The sequence below is a fragment of the Malurus melanocephalus genome, unplaced genomic scaffold (assembly GCF_030028575.1).
Source record: "Malurus melanocephalus ecotype Western Australia unplaced genomic scaffold, MMel_1.1 scaffold_231, whole genome shotgun sequence".
Classification (NCBI taxonomy): domain Eukaryota; kingdom Metazoa; phylum Chordata; class Aves; order Passeriformes; family Maluridae; genus Malurus; species Malurus melanocephalus.
The window spans coordinates 387,692-406,698 of record NW_026623463.1 but is presented as its reverse complement, the minus strand read 5'-3'; the positions used below and the strand labels follow the sequence as shown (position 1 = coordinate 406,698).

At 36.4% G+C, this 19,007-nt stretch overlaps 1 protein-coding gene across 5 annotated transcripts in view; it reads left to right on the top strand.

Moving 5' to 3' along the window:
• Positions 1–19,007, top strand: part of TSC22D1 (TSC22 domain family member 1) — a 91,964-nt gene that overhangs the window by 20,926 nt on the left and 52,031 nt on the right. The window contains exon 2 of one of the 5 annotated variants that reach the window (XR_008965894.1): positions 18,241–18,430. The exons of the other annotated variants lie outside the window; for them this stretch is intronic. The gene's annotated coding sequence lies outside the window, so the exon portion shown is untranslated. The remainder of the gene's footprint in view (positions 1–18,240; positions 18,431–19,007) is intronic. 5 annotated transcript variants of the gene reach the window in all.

The window sequence follows — 19,007 nt, the reverse complement described above, 5'->3', positions numbered from 1 at the left end:
TTCCATGTAGTAAGTTCACCTATAGTATTTTTCCACAGCTTTACTGAACCATCTTGAATATGAAACTAGAATATGCTAAATAACATGTGTCTAAAATAGGATTAACCAAGTGTTCTATTTATGCTTCACTATTCAAGAAACTTTTCTTCGTCATGTTGGATGGTGACGTTATTGTTTGGATGATACTGTAATATGCTGTGTTTGTGGGAACACTAAGGTGATAGATTACTTGTTCAGTAGGTTTTGAATATSGTCAATGTTTCAGAAAATAGATGTGGAGTTACTGAAAGTGGAATAAAATATCCATAAAGAAGTAATGACTAAAATGCTTATTACATTAGTTCTTACCATGTGCTGCATCTAGCTCATGCTTACTTGAAGAGGCAAAGATGTGAGCATTTTATATTCTTGAAAGAAAAACTGCAAAAGGTTGTGAAGGGTGGTGCAACTACATGTGTAAACTACTTGTGTGGCTTTACTCTTAAGAAAATGTACCTCTCTAATATAGCTTTTTTTGATATCTCTGTAAAGCATCTTAGGAGAAAGGATTCTGAGGAACTTGTGGCTTTGTTGATCTGTGATTTTTTTGACTTGTTCTGTATCATGAAAGAGACAGCAATTTGTGTACAGCTGGGTGATGCCTGGCCTCTGAAGATCAGGAGTAGAAGCTTTACTGCAGCAGAAGACTGTGCTCATGAAGGTGGTTAAGTGGCCAAAATACAGGCTAAAGAATGGATGCTGATGATCAGCACTGAAGGAGTGCTGGAAAGGGCTAAAAGGAGTATGTTTAAAGACCTAAAGGAGTATGTTGTTAAGAAAGATATTTTCTTGTGCAGAGTATTTATAAACACTGGTGGGTGAGAGAAGGGGCAGGTAGGGGGATAAGTATATCCTCTTCCTCCAGATATTACGCTCTAACAGCACATATTGTTTTAGTGTTTGATTTTAAACTGCTGTACTGAGTATATTTAAGTCTATGTGATTAGACTGGGGTAGAATATTTCAGAAACATCTTCCACACTGTCATTGACTAGAGCATTGTGCTAAACTTATATGTTAATCTTTTCTTTTTATCTTCTATGTTTATGGTACTGTGGAAATGTTTCTTAAGATATGCATGTACGAAATGTCTGTGTGTCTGCTGCTTCCTGGATACAGCAGGATATGCCTGTGATGAACAGTTCAACAGTATGAGGGACTAAACTGTTCTGAACTAGCCATGTAATTCTGTAGAACCATAGCTCCTAGGTTGGATAAGTTTATAAATCTAATTAGTCTAATAGCTTAGTGCCAGAAATTTTAATAAGTGCCTTTTGCAAAACCTTCTATTATGCAGTCAGTTTGGATTTCAGCGTAAGTGTTTGAAGTATGCAGTATTGGTTAATAGGCTTTGGGGATAGATGGAATTTTATTTCTGCTGGATGAGGACTTTAAGGTGCTTCTGATACTCTTCTTTTTAATTACTTAGAACCAAGAATTGTATTGACTCGTTTTGCCTTTGGAAAGCATTGTCGCTGCTGTTTGTGCTTTGGAAACATTCATGCTCTTTTAATTAGGGGTTTGAGACTAATGGAAGAAAATGATGAATGGGATGAATGACTTKCTGATATTGCCAAGTTTGGATAGTTAGGTTTAGTTAATTGACGTGTCTCAAATAGTTTTAAAAACTGTATACCAAGATGGTACTGAAGTTCTTTTAACCAAAAAAAAAAATTCAAACAACACCCCCCACCAAAAACATGCAAGTAGAGTAAGGATGAATGCAAAGCTCAGGGTAAAAAGTAAGCCAGAACAGCTCATAATTTGCATAATTTGTGTTATGTAAATTGCTTTGGAAGTGGTGGCCTCTGGTGTCAATGCCCTGAAAAAATGCAAAAGGGAGTAGAAAAGCTTGCATGTTATGTAGATCTCTACAGAAAAGCTTGTTATTCATGCTACTATGTCTCTTACTTAAAAAAAATAAAGTGCTAAAATCCAGAATCTTTAGGAGTTAGCAGATGGAATAGATGTAGAAATTCAGTGATTGTGTTTATCAATAAATATATTATTTATTGGAATATTAGTCTGAAAATCAAATATATTTCTATTGTTTGGAATTCATATGGAATATATGCCCTGTTCTAAGGGCTGTGGGCTCTGATTCAGATATTTGTGTAATACTGGTTGCTGATTTTCTGTTCTGTTTTGGATGATCCCCCATGTTTCTTAAGGTTTTCAGATGTCGCACAAATAAGCCTTAGATTGCATTCCAGCATCAAAACAAGTTGTTAAATTATTTTATTTGTAGTAATAGTTTTTGTCCTCTAAAGGTTAATTTAATCAGTTCAAATAATTAGCTATATAATAGAAAGCATACTTAGTAATTAATAAAATCCCATTAAACCTGAGGTCTAATGCATGGAAGTACACATGAAGGGACATGAACAAATATTTTCCCTTAGCCTATTAACTGACACTTGATAATTCTTGCAATCCTAGATCAATCTAGAAAAAGCATTCTTAAGATACTTGTATATGATTAGTTATTTCTGTGCTGTATCTAGGCAGCATTAATTTCAAAGCCTTTGGCAAATGCCTCTTTTTTCTAGAAATTTTTTGAGCCCATTTTTCCCTGGAGGAAAAGAGTGATGTAACCAGGGAAGAATTTCCTATTGGAATTTACTCCTAGCTGTCTAAAAATTCATTGAGATCTTGTATTACAACTGCTTATTATTAGTGTTCTTTTTTTGTCAGAATGGCTCTCTAAGAAATATTAGCAAGACAGGGAAATGTGAATTGCCATAGTTTTGACACAGAGTTGATGATATTAGTTCGTTGAACTTTTCATCTCTTGTAACAATGAAACTCAAATATAAGATATATACCTTCCTTGAGGATTTTGATTTCCTGTAACTTTGACTTCTGAATAGTTTGTGAAGCTGTTTATATATTTAGGTTTTTATCAATGCAACTTCAGTTGAAAACTTGTATGTACTTTAAGAGATTTTGCTGCAGTCACTGGGATTGCATGTTGTGTTCTATCTTTTCTAGTGTGTTCGTAGTACAATGTTTTCTTTATCATCAATGTGGTCATTAATTTATGGAAACCAGAAGAGATGTCTTAGCTTTAAAAAGTCCTTGATGTTTAAAACCTTGTTTTATAGTACATGCCATAGAAATGTAAATGAAATGCCTGTGACAATTTCTGTCTTTGGTCTAGTTTAAATAAATCTCTGTCCTTGGTGGATCCCAAGTAACTGTCAGTGTTTACATGACAGCTAGTAAGGAGCAATGTTGTTTGCCTATGTATTTGAGTTAATATAACTCAACATTTAAATGATGCAATAACAAACTCAACCAACCAAAACCCCTCATGCTAATATTCATGCTTCCAGAGTGGTTACATTACTTGTTTTCTTGCTCTGTTGGTTTATTTAGTCATCTTGCCATGTACTCTCTTCAAACACATGTGTCCCAAAGCATGCTGATGAAAATCTCTTGAAGTCAATCAAAATAGTGTCCCTGAACATTACTTGTTGTCTTTGTACTTTTTGGAACTTGCTCTTTGAAGCTTTTGTGTCTGTTCACACTTCGTTTTTTCATGTCTTTTGGTGTTTCCTAGGTCTTGGAGATAGATAGAAGAAAATTCACACATTTCCTGTAGCTGTCTCTTTTGCTCTTTAGTTTCAAAACAAGTAGTTATAAATAAAAAATACAGTTATTGGACTGAATCAGTTGGAGAAAAATTGAACAGAATTTAATTAAATGTTTTACACTCTTGAAATTATGACTTTAGGTTGGCAAGCTTTTTATGTGATACCCTAAATCTGCTGTGTACAAGTTTTTAGTAGCAAATCAATTAGAGGCAGTGCCTGGCAGTGCCTGTCCAGTGCCAGGCATGGTATATGGTATATGGCCTGGAGGAGATTGTTGACAAATAGAGAAGGGAGATTGTTGACAAATAGAGAAGGGCTTCCCCTAAATTGGGAAATACCAAATTGTGGCACATGTGTAAACATGAAAGTTTACCGATTTGATAATCAGGTGTCAGAATGATATGTTAAGTATAGTTGTCAAATGGGCTGGTGKCACACCGTGTACCACTGAATGTTTGATAGCTCCTGTAAAGAAAAAGCCTGTTCTTCCAAAAAGTAGTACACAGGTCCCTAAAATGGAGCTTCTGTTTCTTTCGAGGAAGTACCATTGTTACTGACTTCAAAAAATGGGCAGGAAGAGAAGAAGGTAGTCTGTTGGTTGCTAGGCCTGTTTGTTTCTGCATCCCAGAAGACGGCACACTGGAACATCTTACATCGTATTCTTTTGTAGCTTCTTACTGCTTTCTGCAGCTGACCCTGCTGTGAGCAGTCGGGTTTGAACTAGGTGGTCTCCAGAAATCCCTTCCAGTTCCAGCTAGTGGTGATTCTGTGAGAAATTCATTACACTTCCATACATTTTTCTTTTAAACTGCATTACTCACAAAGTAAGGAGATAAGGTACTTCTTTGGTGATTCTGTGGGTTGTTTTTTTTTTTTTTTTAAAGAAAGGAATGTAGAAATTGGGACCAAGGATTGTAAAACAGGAACTGAAGGTGGTGCTTCACTAAAACAGATAATGTTCTTCCTCCATTGCAGAAYTGAAACAAAAAACTTAAGTATCTTAGGTTGATGTATGGGCTGCGAGCTGGAGTTTTATTAATTCTCTTAAGTTTGCAGTTAATTATTTATTCTCTAGGAAAACTTTAACTTATTCTTGACACACACCTGCATTTTATTTTGACTTTTTTTTTTCCCCTAGGAACATTTTTCATGAAACTTGATGTAGATACAGCTGTAAATTCCAGTGTCTGCCTTGTTTCAAAYGGACTGCTTCCTTCCTAAGGTCCCTTAACCTTTCCCTGTTGGCTGTCTGTACTTTTGCCTTTCTCCCTGACCTGTTGGTTTGTTTTACTATACGACTTCAGGTGGGTTGTTTCGGGAAGGTGGAAGGAAAGGCAGTGTGGTGAATTCACTGTAGTGTTTCATCTCTCTTAAGCCCATGGTCGTGGCACTGTTTATTGTCCACATATAGTTTATTTTAATACATTATATGATTGTAAGTTTCACTTAAAAGTAGCAAGTTTTAGGAAGCAATAGAATTTTTCATATAACACAAATCATAAAAATTATTATTCACCATCATAAAACATAGTATATAAAACTGTGTGTTATGATGGCAAATATTTATTTTTAATGACTGTAATTTACTACACTATAGTTTGAGAGAGAACATCTAGCTTTCTTTAAAGTTTATAGAAACACTGTGAAAAAATGTATTGTTCCGTCTGCAGTCTGATAACTAGTGATTACCTTTTTCACCCGTTCTTGGGTTATAGCCGTATCATGTTCTCTTTTCTGGCTCCAATGATGCCTTAGAGTTGTCTTAGGCATTACCTACAGTCTTGGAATCTCCAGTGCTATTGGCATAGCTGCTATGGTTCAAACCTTTGGGGCTGAGGGATTTTAAATTTTGTTAGGCATATTTTTGGGGAGATACCTAAGGAACCAGAATTTTGTTTTTTTTCCCTGTGTTTGAATTCCTTTTCACTGGTGTTTGTAGAAATGAACAGAAATTTGAAGTAAAGAATTGTAAAGTTTGGCCGAATATGGTGTAGAATCTGCTATTGTGAGTCAGCTGTTCCACTTTCCATGGTACACTGTTAACCTGTTGCTTTGGGCAGCAGCCTTCAAGCTTCTGGACAGCTGACAATTTGGGCAGGTCCAATACTCCTTCCAGAGGAAGCAGCAGCTGAATGGGTGGGATTGTCACACAAGGGGAGAGACATCCATTGTACTTGCTGCATGTATCTCTAACTCAGGGGTTCGCTAGGCCTAATGAGGTACTTCAGACTTGCTGTTTATGGATAGTCTAGCATTGGAAAGTTCCTGTTCATCATCCTTCTCATTTTGCATCTTCAGATCTGGTAGAGAATGTAGCATAAATGCACGGTGGAGTGAAAATAACATGCTTAGACTGTCATTGGAGCAGTAATTCAGAAATTGTTAGGTTTTTGTGTGGGTTTACTTTGGCCAGTAAGTACACCAGAGTGAGTGTGTTGGAGCCAAGGAAATGGAATATTCTTTTCAGTCATTATTCAGATTCATTTGAACTATTCTTTTTCCTGTTTGCTGAATTGCCAAATGGCTTTGGTAGATAACTTGAGGAAAAACTGAGGTGGAAACCCATGATTCTAGCGTTAAGAGTTAAATTACCTGACAAATCAGACTCTAAAATGTTTTCCAATGTTTTAAACTAAAAGAAAATTGTAGGAAGGCACTTCCTTAGATACACAGCATAGGAACTGGAGTAGGCTCAACAAAACTGACTAAAGGATTCTATTGAGTTTCTGTTACAATCTTAAACTGAGAATTCTTCAATTCTTCTTTTCAACTAGCCTTTAGGTGAGCTTTTTTAATGTTGAGCTGTTTTTGAGGGAGTATGGCACTACTATCATAAATGTTTCATAAGTGTGTTTTGCTTCTTTAGAAATATTTTGAACTTTTTCTTTGTGTTGGGTGAAACAAAAATAAGGTCTTGTATAGTTCTACTGTACTTTTGACTTAACTGCTGCCTTCCTTTTTTTTTTTTTTACAGGTTTGTTTTTCTAATGAAATTGTTTGAGTTAGAGTTGGTTCTTAATTGCAGGCTGTCTCTTGGATGATACTTAYTCTAGCGCAGCCTAGTCTCACTTCCTGTTGTTCTAAAATGCAATTGTATTGGTGGTCTCCAAGGAAGAATGCTAATGAAAATGGGAAAACGATTCTTCAAACYGGGCGCTCAAAACCATTTGCAGCTGAAGACATTCAAAATATTTGACTGTTCTTTGGCTGGTTGAGGAAGAGATTTCTAAAACGTTTGGTACATATAAACCAGGAACCTTATGCTTTCTCCCAATAGAAGCAATTAAAATAAGTGTGGGAAAGAAAAATTATATCTGTTGCAAAATACTCTTGACAGGACCTAATTTCTTCTAAGTATTTGATTGCCAGCTCTGGTAAGTGCTAATGTGTTCATTGGTCTTCCACAAAAAGTGCATGTAGAAATTCTAAGATAACATACATGAAAATTATGAGCTATAAATTCCAGTGATGAGGCTCTTTGAAATACAGCACAAATAAACATGTACTGGTTGGAAGTTTTAAAGATTGAAAGCTGCCTTTCTGAGAATCCCCCTGCTATGATTGTTTAAGCTTTTATTTAATCTGATTTATCAAAATGCCGTCTGTGAAGTTTTGTGCCTTTTTTGTTTGTTTTATTGTGTGCCTCTGTTAAAAAAGTTTTGSTTTCAAGGTACCTGTGATGCTTTTAAATTTTTTTTTCACAGTGATGACAAATATTTTTAAACTGTCATTCAGCCTAAAGTAGTATGTGGAAGTAATAACAAAAAATGTTTTGACTTAGCAGGATAGATTTTAATATTAGGTCTCTTGTTGAGCATAGCAGTCACTGCTATTAATAAATATTCTCACCAGTGGAGGTTGTTGTGTGATATTAGAATGGTTCTTAAATATGTGGCAAATAAGATGGCATTGAGCAAATTGCATTGGAACAGTGTTTAAAAACAAAATAAAAGCCATATAGACTTGCATCAGATCATGAAAGAAGCTGAATTGTGCTTTAAAATAGTATGGCTGATGCAATAGTGTGCTAACACTGAAGCCTAAGTGTTAAACCCACAACAGTAACTCATTCTTGCCAGTGACTTCATAAAATGAATGAAATTAATGCTTCACGAGCATTCAGAGGTGTTCGATTCAGTCAGTGGTTCTGCTACAGGGTTGGTGTAGGATGTAGGAATTTTACTTTCAAGTATGTTTGCCCTCTGAGTATTTTTGTTTAATATTTGAGAAACAAAAAGCTCCATGAGCATTGGAGTTTAAAAAAATAAAAAGAGACAGTGTGTGTGTGTAGGACTTTCAGGGGTTTCTATCAAAAGTCTCGTTTACTGTGGCACTKCAGTTGCCCTTTTTCTATTGCTATGCTGCTTTTCCTTTTGCCCCCAGTAATTCAGTTCTTCTCCCATCTCTTTCCTGTGTTCCCCRCTGTAGTGTCCCTTTTGCTTTGTGTATTTAGGCTTGCTGACTGTAAAGAATCCCTGGCTGGGCTGCTGCTCTCTCCACTTGGGGTATACTGCTGTGATAGTCAGTGGTTGTCCATCAGAATGAGTAATGTTGGGGGTGCTTCTTGCTGTTCTTTGCCTTGTACTTGTGGAGGCAGAAATCTACCGCATTGTTCCATTCTTCTGTTCTTTGAGTTGAAACACTGGATTTAAAATGAACAGTGGCTTCAAAAGCGGTTTTGTGAGGAATTTGCAGCAGAAATACTTGTTTTCTTACGTTATTTTAGTTGTTTTGTTTTTGAAGAGCCAGTCAGAACTGTGATTGAACTATGTGTAGTGGGCAGTAACCTTGTTGAGTATGAGAGGTTTATCATTGCAAACCATTTAAATATAATAATAGAAATTTGCAAGTCTGTGGAGTTACAAACTGTGTGTAAACGAAATAAGTTTCTATTAACTTTGTCATTTTCTGAACAAGATTAATGATTCGRATTAAACATGGAGATGAGTTAATTATTACACTAGCTATGAGCCCTCTTTCCCTGTAACTTGTAAGTTTCTGTGTTTAATACTAGCTCCAATTCTGAAACATGTTAAAYATGTTTGAATTTGGCTTCCTCATAGTAACTCCTGTTCCTCCCATTATTGAATTTGTACTTTGCCTCTGCTGTGTAGAGGTGAATTACCAATGCCCTTGTCCATAGTAGCGTGTTTTTACATCAGACTAAGTTCCGATACACTATATAGTCATGCTGCAAGTGAATATGTAGTGGTGGTTTGAATCTGCCTTACAATAATTGGCAGACAGAGTAGTCAGATGATATTGGCTTTTCTGATTGCAAGCTGCTGCACAGGCATAATTTTTTTGTATTATTATTTAGGACACTGATCAGAATAACCATTTGCTCTGATGTAAATGATGATGGAGAGGAAAGGAAGATGTGTTAATGAATGCTGGGGAATGGGGTGGGAAAATAAAATGGATTGGTAATATGTAAGAAGAATGTTAAGGTTTACATTTTATTTCTTTCACTTTAAAATACTTAAGTTTTGTCAATAACGTCTTTTACCACTGTTGCTAACTTGCAGTTAGATTGATAGAACTGTAGAATGGTTCGTGTTGCAAAGGATCTTAAAGATAATCTAGTTCCAATGCCTGTCATATATTTACATACATTTTTAAAGTTTGTATTCATTATTGTCCTGCTGCAGTTAAAGAATTCTGGATTTAGTGGAGTTCAAAAATCTGTGCTGTCCAGTTAATGTGCTGTCCAGTTAATGGTTCATTTCCTTAAAGGCCARTGTTATCATGGTGAAATTATTGGCTCTTTGAGAACAGTCTGCCCCATGCTCCTAACAGGTGATAAGTTGTTCCACTGGCGTTGTGGAATTATACCCTTCTCCATGTCCTCCCCTGCTATAGTGCTCTCTGCCCTGGCTTTGAGCATGGGAAGCATCTTCCAAGTAACTTTCTATAATGCAGAATATGTTTTATTGCACATTATTGTAGTGAACTGTATAGTCAGTATGAAAGCAAATTATTACTTGATTGTAGTAGTGAGTGGTATGGTATTTTAGCACTTTTTGGTTTTTCTGTGGCATCCCTTTTTTCTGTCTATGTATTTTACAAGACAGAACATAGACAGAACAAGACAGAACATTCACATAGACAAGAGAGAAAATAATCAAAATATTGACTCATGGTATCATGATATATTTCTGGAAAAGCAGACTTTTAGCACAGGTTGAATATGTCATATTTTGAAATCTGCATTCAGTTCATCTGGGGGGAAAGGTTTAATGCTGTATTGTAGTGTGACATTGTGACATTCAACAAAGTTGTGCAGTTGCCTATGCAAGTACTGTTGGAATGCATGTTTTTGACTAGCATATATGATTCTTCTATCAGGCAGAATGCCTACATATACATACATACATACATACATATATATATACACACACACACACATGCTTTATTTTATAAAATAGARTAGAATGAAAGAAATAGAAATTCTCAGACTTGGAAAAAGGACATCCAAAGATGAGCCAGCTAGACTATTACAGTAAATTGCACCTTGAAGTATGAAGTTGGCTGTTGTGTTCCGGTTGGACTGAAGCCTGCAATAAAAACAGTTAAGAAATGAAAGAATATAAATTTCTCGAAGTTCACATGTAAAATGTGTGAAGTAGTAATATAATGCTTAGCCATCAAGAAAAGGAGGAGGAAAAAAGCAGTTACGCAACATTAAACTGGTCTAGTTTGCAAAATGCTTATGGGGATTTCAGTTATGCAGATACTAAACTGATACTAAATGTGAATTAAGAATAATTTTTAACTTGGGGAAATAGCAGTTTGGAAGAGTAACTACACTTAAGAAATGCAGACTCATTCTCAGTTGCATTTTACAAAATATAGTGCTTAAACTAAATCCTCTAGAGAAGGGATTTTGAGCACATGCCAGCAGTTAAGGACTTTCACTTTTTCAGGGATCTCTGCAGTTTTCTTTATGTTGGTTGTGTCAAGCTTGGTTACATGTGCTAAGCTTTTCTGTTGGTACATTTTGGTGAACTAGAAGATGGAGTTTGACTTAATTTAAGAATATGTAGAAGCAAAAGCAGCCTGGAATGCTTGTGAGGTTTCTTTTAGGTGGCTGAAAAGCTATTGAGTAGAAAATACGATGCTTTGCTTATCATATACAGCTAAAACCTGATAACATTAAATGCAGATTGCTTTTCAGTCCTGCTGCAAATTTATCTTAACATCTTGCCTTAAAAAGAAAATGGAAGGAAAGGAGACATGTTGGACTTCTGTAGGAGAGCTGTTCTTAGGATTTGCCTAATCTTGGGATTAGGCAGAAGCATTTTATTAAATATAACAGTTATTCTGATGGAACATTGAGCTTCATATTTATTTGGTATAGAAATCAGAGATCCAGCAACTAATTTCATACTAAAAGAGTCATGTCAAGAATATCTCTTGTATGTTGTCAGACTTGCTTCAAAATAAACTATGCATGTTGTAGATACTAATCATGAATCACATAAATTTTCAGTAATGATTCGAAAGGTGGTGTTTTTTTCAAGAGGGTTCATAAGTCTTTTCCAACAGTAATGATTCTGTGATGGCATCTTGCCCTTTTGCCTGAGTGCATGGGAAGCTCTTTTTTATCTCTCCTGGAGTGTGGGGCTTTTTGTCAATGAAATCTTGACTCAAATGAAGGAAACAGGGTCCCGTGAGATTCAGTGTATGGTTAAACATGCTTCAGCCCAGATCGGTCAGTGGGGTAAGTTGTTATTTTCGTACAGTTGCTTGATGTCTGTCTTTTTCCCTGTTCTGAATAATTTTTGTAAAAATGGTATGCCTAGCTTAAAAGTAGATCTTTGTGGTTTTGTATGTGTTCTTTTATGTATGACTCGGTACTGTTTTTTTCTTGCACACAACCTAAACCAAGTGCTGATATTTCAACAGATACAGAATGATAAACACAGCACACTGGTATGCCTGTGAAGAGGCACTGCCAAAGTTAAYTGTGTCTAGTGCAAAAGCTTGGAGTTCTGGCTGATCAAAGCAGGTAGGTGTGAAGGTGCTTGCATGGAGAGAAGATAAGACAACTCAGTGCAAACAGTTTTGCATAAGCAGAACAAAATGATACATTTCAAATGACCTTTACSTCAGCTGACTGAAACATTTTTACAATAAAACTTGTGATATTCTTATTCCAAGTTGTTTTGGGAAAAATGACAGCTTCAATCTGATACTGAAATGTGGGTGAATTGAGGCACTAGTCCAATAAGGAAAGTTAAGTCAGCAAATCTTCAAAAAGCATTTAATTAGCTAGTTAGTAACAGCATATTTTGTATGGTGGTAGCAGTACAAGATAATTTAGAATATTTTTTTCATGTCCTGTTAACACATACTAGGTAAAAATAAAAAGTGTGATTCTGATCTAAAACATCACTGACTGCATATGAGACTTCTTAAACTTGTATGTTGAACGTGAGAGTCAGACTGTATTACAGAGGTATCATGGTGTGCTTGCACGTGATTTGCAAGTCATGCCTAAATCAGTTTGTCTCCACTGTCAACTGCTCATTAGACAAAAATAAGCCTCTGTTGCATCACAGATTTATTAATGCTGAAGAACTAACACATATTACAATAGTATTTGACATCACTTTGTCTCTGAGTAGTAACAGTTACTAGAAAACTCAGTCCAGTTTTGGCTGTAGAGTTCTTACTGCTTTTGAAAATAAAAAAGGGATCAAGCCTGTTGCTCTGACGAATTCTAAATTTGTTAACTGGAATGAGGAAACCCTTTGTAGAAATCAGGATTTGATATGGAGAGTAACATAAGTGCTCAAATATTAAATACAAGTTTTAAGCACTTTCCAAAACAAAACTTCGTGAAACAGATGGCTTAAAAAACCTCCACGTAATTTGTATAGCATTTATTTTTCAGTGCATCCATTTTGCCCCTTACTAACAATAACCTGTTAAATATTTATATTGGATTAAATACTGCATGAAAGGGGCATTTCTCTGCTGTGTTTGAGTTCTCCAGAGATCCCAGACACCAGCGGTAAGTCATAAAGTGTTAAAACCTACCAAGAAAAGCCTTGAGCGGTTCTCATCTGGAAATTCAGATATGACCTTACCCTACCTATGAACAAAAAAACCAACCAAAAAACACCAAACCCTCACAAAATCAAAACATGCAATCTGGTGTGGCTGTTGAGACAGCCACAGTGAAATCACTCCTCTTAACATTCCTTGTGTGGTATTTCAGCTTCCAGGTTCTATACATGGACAGTCTAGAAGACTGACCAGAGATATGTAGGAATTACGTGAAGTTTGAAAACTCAGTAATAGAAGCTTTAAAAGGTGCTTTTAAAAAAACACGTGTGAGAAATTTCTGTAGCCTAATTGAATCAAATTATATTATGCAAGCCATGTATTGAGCTACAAAGCCACTTTGTACAAAGTACAAAAGCCACTGTTAACATTAAGAAACTACAGGTTTTACATAATTTTTTCAAGTAAGTTCAAGGTATACAGAAATACTGTAACCTTTATTTCTGCAGTTGGCTTTCTAAAGCAGAAAAATGCAAGCAAATAACCATTATATCTTAAAAAGAAATGTTTTTTTGTTGGTTTGTTTTTGTTTTGTTTTTTTTTTTTTTTTTTAAATACTGGCTCATGCACTCTGCCCAGAAGCATAGAATTTCCCTAAGACTGAAAGAAGGTTTGTTTTTATGACAGAAGTGTATGTTAGTGCCAGTAAAGTTTGTTAATCTGATTAAAATGTGGTTTAGTTAGGCCAAAAAAGGTTTGCTCTCAACTGTACTTGGCATAAAAGCTGACAAGAAATAAAAAGCATGTTAATGAAGACATTTAAAAATACTCTTGCAATGTAAACAGTTTTAAAAAGGAAAAAAAAAATTATAACATTGTTTATCAAATGCTAATTTCTTTAATTGTATAAAATTGAAACATCTGTTAATGGGAATTATTTTTACAAGGTAGTATTTTCTATAATCAACCARTCATTCAATTTTATACCTCTAGTGTTTTCCTGTTGTTGTATATGTGCCAAGAAATATTGGCTGTTTCTCAAATGTATGGTGTTGTGATAGCTGTATATAGTTTTGGAATTCTGTGTCATGCTGAGTTCAGAAAAGCCAGGGCTTTTTGCCTCTTCTAAACTAGGAGTTTATGGAGGGTCTTTTGGGGATTGGTACCTACGCCAATCTTAAATAGTTATTGTCTGATGCCTTGTCTGATAGTCTAGACAATTCTATGGCCCTCTGGGTTTTAGCAGGCCTTTAAAGAAGTTGGGCACAAAACATTTCTGGAGAGAGGCCAAATGCTTTAAAACACCTTCTGAAATTTAAAAAGTCATGATTCCTACTGTTTTGTTTATTGGCATATTTAACTTTTAATGACAGGTTGCATGATAGTCTTAAAAATAACTCTGACCAATGTTTTTGCTGCCTTTTCTCTCCATCTTGGGACTAAATAACRCTCTCTGGTGTAGCTGTTATAATGCTCAGTGACTATTAAGCATACCTTTCTCTCCAATCAAGYCTCTTCCTCCTGTTCCCCCAGAAAAAGTCCTAAGCCAGGAAGTTTTGAAAAACTAGYGTTTTTTCATAGTGTTAGTAGTTTGGAATTTGAACAGCCTATTATCACTCCTGTTGCTACTTTAATACATTTGCCATGTTGATGCTCGTTTCCAGGAAAAAGGTGTTTTGCTAAAATTCACTGTTCTTGTAATGTTTATTTTGAATAACAGTTTGATTGGATGCTGGTGCGCAGATCCTATGGTGGGTTTGCTGCTTACACGCACTTCTAGAGGGGTAGTTAATGGCAGCAAAACCCGGAATAGGAGCTGCAGCTGCTGGGTATGGGTAGTTGCACCTTACGTCTGAAATAATTGCATAATGCTTTAAAATTTCAATTTGAGTGTTGAGAAGTACTTGACCTGACTGCTGGTGACTTGAATCAGGTATTGCAATTCATGCTGTTTCCATGTTCTGTCACTTGGGTACTGCAGTTATTGGAGCTGCAGTATTAGAAATATAGAAAGTGTTGTTGCTCATATTCTATACCATTTACCAAATACAGTGATTCAAAGTTTTGCTTATTTTCAGATGGTTTCCTGTAGAATTTACACACAACTGTTTAAACTTTTCATTTCTTGGCTATTGAGCTTCTGCTCACTAGCGCAGAAGAATGGAGATCACTCCTCACTGTCTCATGAATTGTCTGTGAAACATGCCCTATAGAGAAGGAAGAAAGGCCTAAAGGGGAGTTTTCCTCCCAGTGTGTTTATCAACAGTCAGGGCACTATGGAAAGACATTGCAGAGATTTCTCTCTGCCCAGAGAAGGTGAGGATACTGGTTATAGGATTCTTATCATCTTCCGTATACCCACAGAGCTATCAGTGCACTTCCTGACTTCATCTGTATCTGTAGATCACAGATGTGTGTTTCTTGTGTCATCATGGCTGTAATTTTTCTGCTTCAGCCTAAAGGACCCCATCAGAGCCTGCCCATCAGGTAAAAGAATGAACTACAGTACAGTTACTGAGAAGAGCTGTTGGATATTCAGTTTCTTAAGCTGAATAACATCTCATCTAGGTAGTACAGATCACTTCCGTTGATTGATGTGAGGCAACAAAAGAACTTTACCCAAAATTCCTGTAAGAGGGCTTCAGGTACTTTGGACAGTCTTTTCTAGATCTCCTTTTCATTCTTTTGAATCTTAGTAAGAGCAAAGGAGTATTAACATTTCTCATTTCAAAATGCAGAAAGGTTTAGTTGTATCAGCCTGAAGTACATATCTATGTGTAGGAATCAATCAAGCTAGTGTTTCTGATAGACAGAACACAAAAATTACCAACCTCATTTATTCCTTACAGGTCAAGACAAGTCTGCTCAAGGCAAGAGTTATGTATGAAAGGATAAAAATTAAAGGATTCTTCCTTAGATGTAAAAGGAGAGAGAGCATGATCTTGATGTAAGAAAAAGAAATTAAAAACAAGTAATTCCTAACAGCTTACTTCAGATTGATCTTCCAGAAACTGGTTAGCTCTTTCTGTGAGGAGAACACCAATGGACAAAATCCTCATAATGCTTTTTATTTTCCCCTTAAATTTCACTTTGGATCTTTGTGTCTTCTGCTGAAGAAGAGACATGAATCAATTAAGACCAAGTACTTCTCTTTTCTACACTCCTAAAGCTGCAATAGATGATCTCATATTGTTTAGTGTATTGAAGGTGATCCATAKTCTTTTTCCTGTGAATAGGGTCTTTCATGTAAAAGATGATTTCTCACAGATGCCCTAGACAGATTCCTGTTTGAAAGGAACCTTCAGTTAGCTGGGTCATGCTGCTTCCTCTGGGCTGATCTTCTCTGATACTTTGTGTTGTTTTGAATATCTTGATACCTTCTGTTGCTGTAAAAGACTATTAACTTCAGAAGTCAGTAGTGTTTGTAGGCTTCACCTGAAATTAAGCTGGTAGTGCTGTATATGGATGGCATTGTAGCTGTGAATTATAGGTAACTAGCATTAGAGCAACTTGCAATGCATTAAATCTCAGGAATTTTTGAAATTACCCAAAGAACATTCTATTTACAAGAAAATCTTTAAGAAGAAATAATGCTTTCACTGCTACTGTTCTTTTATAATATTTTTCTTAGTCAGCAAATACAGAGCAGTAGAAAGTTGCATTGGATATGTTCTGTTTTTTTGTATTTTATCTTCTTTCATTTTTCTTTTGTCTCCTTCACTGGAAGAGAAGAGTACAAACATCAGCCTGGAGACATCTTTTGGCCAAGTACATTTTTTTGCGTGTTCATCAGTTATTCTTTTCAAGCAGGAAGGCCTCCTTTCACAAGAACATGCATATGGGATGAAAAGGCTGAACCTCACTCTCTTAATCTGTGCAGGTTGGTCTGAAATAATGAAAGAGTCAATGCTTTGTCCAGTTGAACAGTATAGGAGCACATCTTGGTCTCAAGTTGATGAAAGGTCATGAAATAAAAAAAAACAATCATTTTTGTGAACCACTCTCTATTTAGACTACAGCCTCTTACCYTAGCTTGAAATACTGTAACCATATTCAGGGACCCAGAAGCAGAGTATCCTTCTGCATGCCCAAGCAGTTTCTCTGGAAGGAACTTGCTGATTTTTCTGTTTTAATTACTTTAGGATATCAGGGTTTGTCCTTGATGGCTTTATATGTCACTTGTTTAAAAAACAAAATGTTTTTTTGTGTGCTACTCTAACTGCAAAATTGCGGTGGTTTTAATGGAAAAGCCTTTTTTATCCCCCCATTTTCTTGTGTTATTTTGAGCACAAAGAAAGCAGCTTTTTTTGAGCAGGGGAAAGCTTGTAATTGAAGAACATGTGAGGTATCTAACCATATGAAGCTATTTTGTTTAGGTTGTGCTCTAGAGGAAAGGATGAAGAAACACCACCAATTGCCCCAAAATGAATTAAGCGAAATGGTGTCAAACACAATGAGCAATGTGCCTTCTTGGCTAACTGTTGGATCATGCTCTACCTGATGCCTTAGGAGCAAAGAAGAGCCCTGCAGGTAAAATGATGATGCCTCATGTGCCTCAGCTCAGTGGCTGCCCCACATGCAAATGCCAGACACTGCTGTTGTGCAGAAGGTACTGCAGCACATAATAACCAGTAAATGCATATGGGAGTAGTTATTCCTGTAGCTGTAAGAAGTCCAATGACTTTGGTCCTGTTTTTTTGCATGTTGGCTCCATACTACTGATAAAACTTTACAGGAGTCTCAACCAGCTTTCAGGATTTGTAAAGAAGAAAATTTCAGATTTCTTGTGCATTATATTTTTGTTAGTCTTGTAATGGCAATTACCTCCTAGGGCATTTGGGTCTTCAGAAATAAAGAGAGAAATATATTAGAAATCCTGAAACATTATGCAGGAATTTGAGTAGTCTTTTAACAGCAGTCATAATATACCTAGGTTAAATCAAAGGCTGTCGCAACAGCATTAAACTGCTGTTAGTTTTCAATCAATCTGATTTTGGCCAATAGAGTAGAAGACTTGAGATTGGACTGAGACTTTTACAGAGGATTTGGGAGTGGTGTTAGGAAGTCATTAGTGAGGGAAACATTCAGGTAAGTATGACCATTTGTTTTTAAAAGAGATTATGGGGAGACTTTCACTGCATTGCAATAGGTGCCATTTTTAATTCACTGGAGAAAAAGTGAACAGAATAGAGATTTTTTTTTTTTTTTTCCAAGAGCGCATAAATTTCCCCCTCTCCCCACCTACATCTACTTGTAACAAACTGAGAGAACTTTCTGGACAAAACATCTTATGATTGATCTCATCTATTGGTAGATGTCTTAATAGTCTTGAAAGTTCATAGTTCAACACTTTGGGGTTTGGTTTTTTTGGCATCAGAGCATGAAAAAATTGCATGTCTACTACTCATCTTTTGTCATCCTCTCCTATTGCAGTGACTATGTGTATGTCTCTGTGTGGCAGAAAATGAGGGAATACAGATCATTATTCAAGAAGTTACCRACTAGCACTTTTCCTTCCCCTCCAGTCTTTCTGCCTCCCTATCCTGGAAGTATGGAGTCCCTGCCTCAGCCTACGGCTTCATTCTTTTTCCAGCTGCCCACAAAAGTAAAGAACCAGTGTGAGAGTTTGAAGAAAGAATCCACTCAGAGGACTGAGTCTAAAGGAAAAGCTCCAGGTTGCAGACTCAGAAAGAAACTTCCTTTGGGGAAGGATCTGCTTCCAGGATTTGCTCGTCTCTTTTTCCTTGGGCAAACAGTTCTTGAAGCAAACAACAGGGTTGCAGGTAGGTAGGGCCCCTTTGAACTGCCATCCACTCAGGTGTGAAGGATGGACTTTATGCTGTTTCTCTGTGCATTTTTTTGGGTTGATGTTGACCTCCACTTCTGTAGGCTAAGAGAGGGAAAGAGTGTGAACATTGTAAAGAAAATGGGCTGGGGAGAGAGAGAGGAGAAAAATGTCCTGGGCACTTGGGAAGAATGCCTCTGTGTAAGCTTGCTGTCCATGGGTCATATTTATACTTCAGTTCTGTGAAGCACTCTARAGACATTCTTGGTGTGACCCTTCTCTAGACAGGAAGCTAAGTCAAGAGCAGAAACTGCTGGCTGGAGGCAAGGGCGGTGATTGTATATGGTTCATAGCCATACAGTTTTCATTTCCTCCTTGTCTCTTTACACTAGTGCTAGGTTTGAATGTGCAGTGAGGTAGAGATCATCAAATGATTTTGAAATCTGACATGATTCCCAGCACTGAAAAAGTTTCCCAATTCTAAACATTTAAATACATTTCTTCCTTTAGAGAGCTTGTGGCTACTGGGTTTGTAAAGTCCTGTTCCTTTGTCCATATGAGGGAAATAGACTGGA